This window comes from Ambystoma mexicanum, chromosome 4p (assembly GCF_040938575.1).
Source record: "Ambystoma mexicanum isolate Mex_15411 chromosome 4p, UKY_AmexF1_1, whole genome shotgun sequence".
Classification (NCBI taxonomy): Eukaryota; Metazoa; Chordata; class Amphibia; order Caudata; family Ambystomatidae; genus Ambystoma; species Ambystoma mexicanum.
In genome coordinates this window covers 382,660,909-382,666,914 of record NC_090927.1, presented here as the reverse complement: position 1 = coordinate 382,666,914, position 6,006 = coordinate 382,660,909, and positions in this window count along the sequence as shown.

Genomic DNA, 6,006 nt, shown 5'->3' with positions numbered 1-6,006 from the left:
GGATGAGTTTGAAGTTGCCCAGATCTGCGATTCTAGATATCGCAGAGGTAGATTGGAGTATCTTGTACGGTGGGAAGGATATCCCTGGTCAGAAAATTCTTGTGAACCTACATCTCATATCAATGTCCCTCCCCTGGTACGCAAATTCCATTACCATCATCCAGGCAAGCCTGGGGGAGGGCACCTTAGGAGGGTACATACTATCATGTCTCGGCGAGGGTGGCGGATTTGGAACCGCTGGTGCTATGGTCCACCATAGATCATTCCATCACATTCTCCCTCTTGCAGGTGGTACAGATCTAGTTGCCTTGCACGCGCACGTATCCAGAGGTATTTATTCAGCCACTTCTGGGTTACGGGCTCTTTGCAACGTTGCCTGGTTACCCACCTGTGTTGCCGTCGCTCTCACTGTGTTGTTTTTTCCGCTTCGGACCCTGTGTCTGTCGTCCTCCTCCTGCCTCTCGTTTTTCCCTCCGGGAGTCGTTCCTAGCCTTTGTTTCCGCCCGCTTGCTCCTCCTGCTTTCGTGCTTTCCTTCTCTCCCTCTTCCTCGTACCGCTTCTTCCCTATCCTCCCGCTTCCTTGCCCTGTGTACCTTCTTTTCTCTTCCTGTTTTCATACCTCTGTCTGCCTTGTGGATTGCCTCTGCCACTCACCTTGTACTCAATAGCCCGCCTGTGTACCAGACCTCAACCTACCTTTTGGATTGCCTTGCCGCCTTGATACCACTGTCTGCTCCACGTTCTTCATCTCGTCTACCTGTCCACTCAAGCCTGCTCCTCTACCACTATGTGGAAGTCTCTCAGGGGTTTTTTGTGCCGTTGGCTTTTTCCCCCTCTCTTGACGCTCACGGAAGATTAACCCCATCACACCTGTTACGGTGGCACGGTGGCATCCTTCCATGGACGTCCCTATCTCCACAAAAAAAAGGAGAGACACAGAAGCAAAGAGGAGAGGAGAACCAAGAAGAAACACGAAGGTGAGGAGCTTGGAGAGGGTGGTGAAAGGGAGTCTTCTTGTGAAGAAGAGGATATTACTGACCCTAGTGACAACGAGAGACACAAAACCAACATGTCAGCGATGAGGTAAATGACATAAATCTGGACGTCTCTATGATGTTGCAAGCTGTGAAGTTGGAACTGGGCAAACGCACCAAACTTTCCCGGGGTCCCTCTACTCTGGTGAATGCTGCGCATAATGGTATAGATAATGTACACCTCTTTAAACACCTTGCCCCGAATGGGGACTTTTTCTCCCCACAGAGTATTTTCTGAAAATGCCAAATTTCCTCTCCCATCGGCCTCACTCTTTACTGAGGCCCAAAATATGTAAGTATGTGATGGGAAATGTGTGCCAGGTCTGCAGGATGGGTCACTGAGTTCTGAGAAACAGGGCGATGTAGATTTACCACTGTCTGTTACTCAGCCCCCTATTCCTCACAGACTAGTTCCCCTATGCCCGAAAATAAGGAATATTTTGAGGAATCACTACCAGAATAGTAAATCTCCTGGACAAGGGGCATGAGCTAACCCACTGGGAAGTGTGAGGGCTCAAACAAATTTCTTTGGATACCCAATCCAAACTCAATAGGGTGGAAGGTTTCCTATTGGGCATGTCATATGGATATGGCCCACAGGAGCCTAGGTCCTCTGCCCCCCAATGCATGATATTAAAATCTCAAGGACCCCAAACACTAGAGGGTGAGGGTCCTAGCTTTGGTGGGGTTCCATCCTTACAAACTATGCCTAATAAGATTGATGGGACAGCTGGGAATAGTGTTCTGAAACTTGAAGGAGAAGGGGAAAAAACAATTCTTGAAGCAATTGAAGAGCTTTCTTTGAAAATTACTCAATTGGAACAGGGGCTTTTCGAGCCTGGTATCAAACTCTTCTTTCTTACCAACCTCTGGGGTGTCGGTGCAGGTGCCCCAAAAAGGAAAATGCCCAGTCAGTCCTTCTGCTTTAACTGACATCATAGAAAAGGCCACTCTTGCAAGGGGACCGTTAATTAGTATCCAAATTCCGGAAGATGAACAAAGCTCCGGCTGTGAAGGCTAGTCACTGTCAAGGCGTCAAAAACGCTTGGCTTTGAAAGCAAAAAATAGGTTGCTAAAGAAAAGCCTGACGTCCAATAAGGCTCAAATAAAAATAAAAGAATCCAAGGCTTTGACAAATGAAGTTGCTTTTTCAGACTTGATTCAATTGAATGAAGAAAGCCGTGTGGCGTCGTAGCTTCATAATACCAACGCCAATACCATTTCACCCTGTGCAACCTTGGCAAACAAAAAAATTAAAAAGTCTAAAAAAACAAAATGTGGGCCTCACTGCATTTTCAGACGTCGATGCAGGAGCAGAGACTGAGAAATGTACTTTACCCCCTAATATGACAGGGTGGGACTGTAAGGAAGTGAGGCAATTACAACTGTCAAACTTCGATAGGGTACTAGAGAAATCGACCTCTCGACAAATTATGTCACGGGTAACCCCGCAGCAGCTGGCGGATGTCCCTATGACATCTACTGAATCAAACAGATTAGGCTTTTCCTTGCACCATGGGATGGAAATCAGGACCCTCTTCTTACAGGGGAACTAAACCATTCTGGCCCTCCTTGTAATGATGGTAAAACACAGTTGAATATAGGGGCGTCTAGTAACAGGGATGCCCTTGTTCATGACTTAGTATTATCTACAAATCCCACACTGCATTTAACTGGGGAGGCGGCGGGGGACCAAAACAAACAGGATCTGTTAAAGATCATTAAAAAAAACTATAATGAAACTTCTGCCAGATATATCTTGGCTTAGACAATCCGTGCACCCTGCCAACTCCCGCAAAATAAATGGAGTCTCTCCTCCGGAGCGGATGGAGTGTCCCCGCAAAACGATCGACCCGGCTGGTAGGAGCCAAATACACCAGGCACAGGCAGGCTCGTTGGGCCCAGGGGACAAATGTGAAAAGGAACAGGAGATGACCACAGTACCTTCCACCAATTCCCGAGTCATTGCCCAAGCAAAGGAACCATTGGACGTGGAGGTTCAGGGGTCTTATGGACCCCTTATGCAAGCTCATATTAAGGACAGTGACTTACGGAATGTAAAGTGGCGGAAAATAGCCTTCCCTGATTATCTCAGAATATTATTGTACAATCTGTGTGATATTGGAGGTCCGCCATCCCTACATAGATCACGTGTCCTGTCACTGTTTAATGAGGTACCAAGATTGAGGTTGATTTCCTCGGCAGACATCTGCTTGGTGGACTTTGTTCACCCAACAAAACTTGATCATTTGCGAATTGTTCCCAAATCTCAGAGGTTTTTTGATCTTATCCTGCAAGAGAGTGAGCAATTCAACAGGATGGGTTACGACATACGTATCTTCAATAATGGGTGGGAGAAAGGAAGGGACATGATGGACCTGCAGAACAATTCTCATCCTGCCAGGCAGGACTTGCAGGAATACAAGGAAGGCAAAGTTTCAATTAAGGGGGAGGACGAACAGGACTGGAGATGGCTTGCGCTATCCCTGAGAGAGTCTATCTCCCAAATTAAAACCATGCATCAGAAACTTTAGTCGCCCAAATACCACTCAATATTGGCGACTTTTATCATGGAACTCCAGGGGCCATTCAAACTTGATGGCCTCTAAAGCTTTGTGTACCAAATTTAAATCTTTGAATCTGATATGCATTTAAGAATCATGGATGACTGCCCCACTCTAACTGGATGGTTTTGATTGCAGACATCAATTTGCCAGGTCAGGGCACCATGGAAGGCCTGCCGGAGGCCTTCTAATTGCAGTTAAAGTAGCGATCGGCACGAGAATTCTGGAATCAATCTCAATATTGTGTGGGGTATTAGCGGTGGTTTTGGAATGTTTTAATGTCCACCACTCGATCCTTATATTGGTGCTTAATATTTATTGGAACCCTCAACTATCCCTGGGTAATGCAATGATGTCTTTGAACACCTGCCTCTCGACCATGTTGCTTAAATACAGAGGATTAAATATATAGTAGCGGGGGATCTCAATACACAAATCAAATATGGATTAGGCCTGAAAAAAAAAGATGGGCTCTTCATCTATTAGATCTATGGGGAATTCCGGGGTGATCGAAGGGGCGCCATTTGCCGCTACAAGTAAATCCACTCATGGGCAGATTTGGCGCAAGTTATTTGATTCATGGGGTCTCACCCACATGAATGTTTATCTTAACTCCTCTGAAAACGAGTTTACATGGTCGAATGGGCTTTATAAATCCACCATTGAGCATATATTTATGTCAAATAGCCTCTCGGCTGCATGTGTTGAAATCTCAGTGAACGACTCTAATATGCGTAATCACAGATTCCTAGAGGCTAAATTAGTGTGGAATTTCAGCACTATCAACCAAGGTAAAATACCCATAGCTTCAACTGTCTCTTGTGGAGGCAACCGCATAAAATGGTATGAAGGTAATATAAGCAAATTGAATGCTATTTTTGTACACGACTACCAGTGCACTGTGCTGCCCATCAGATCACTTATTTACTGTGCCTTTTTTTCAGATTATGTTAGTTGTCTGATTGATAGCTCTGTGAAATGCACAAATAATGGGGTCTTTAGATATCCTCGCACATGTCTATGATCCAATGGTAAGATTAAAAAAAAAAACTCACAAATCGCAGTATCCGTGCAATCTTAAATTCCAATTTAGATCAGGACGCAAAATTGAAGCAAATTCGTTCGATTAAACAAGCAAAAAAAAACTGGCTAAAGAACCATAAGATGGCCATGTTATAAAAAGATAATATCTCCATGTTAACAGCCTTAAGAGATGTTTCTAGCCGTCAGTTCTGGTCTTTAATCAACTCAATGGAGAACTCACAGGTGGAGGTGGAATCAGACTATGTACAGGAGGGTGCCTGGGCAATGCACTTTTTTTCTCTATATGTGGGGAAATTTGCATTGACAAATCCACTTGTTGAAATTAAAAAGAGTCCTTGGAAATGTAATATTACTATCGCTTCTATTGAAAAACAGATTACAGCAGCTAATAATTCAAGGGCAGCAGGCCCAAATGGGCTCACAAATAGTACATTTAAGAGAAACTCAGAATTCTGGGCGAAAGTACCTCATCCTATTCTCTGATATTTTAATGACCCGCACCATTCCGTGTTCTTGGAGGGTCTCATATATCATTCCAGTATATACAAAAGGGGACAGAAGGTGTCCGGATAACTACCGTCCTATATCAATCATGGACGCAGACTCTAGAATATTTGCAGGAATAGTGCAGAGGAGTATAGTGGAATGGACTGAGGCAAATCACATCCTGTCGGATCGACAGTTCGTCTTTCGAAAGGGCATGGGCACGGAAATAGGCGGTCTGCTCTTCACCCTATTACTCGAAAAGGCTGGCAGGAAATCAGCGAGTCCTATCTATCTTGCTTCCATTGACCTCTCCCTTGCCTTTGACAAGGTAGATAGGGTCAGACTTTGGACGAAGTTGGCCCTGATGGGAATACCATCCAGACCTCTGACTATTCTCATACATCTGCATGAGGAATCAGCCATTCAGATCCAGATAAACACGGCTGGCGATCTTTCGCAGCAAATTCAAACTAGTAATGGATTGAGACAAGGGTGTCTATTTGCAACTACACTTTTCAATTTATAAATGTCTGATGTGGTTGCGCCATTGATGGAAGCCTCCTTGATTTCACCAGAGGTAGAGGGGATAAAAATCTGTTGGAGTGCCTATGCCGACGATCTTCTACTCATTAATGGCACCCCGATTGGGCTTCAGCGAAAATTGGTGGCCCTATTAACCTATGTCGGGGTAAATGGTCTAATCATCAATGAAAAGAAATCAGTAGTAATTTGCCTTACAAATAGGAAAAAAGTATCTACCTTTAAATGGAAGGTTAATGCCTGCATTCTAACTAAGGTAAGATCTCTATGCTATTTGGGGTTTCCATTATTTAGTAGACCCTCAACTTATATGTATTGGAATTACTACTTGGACAAAG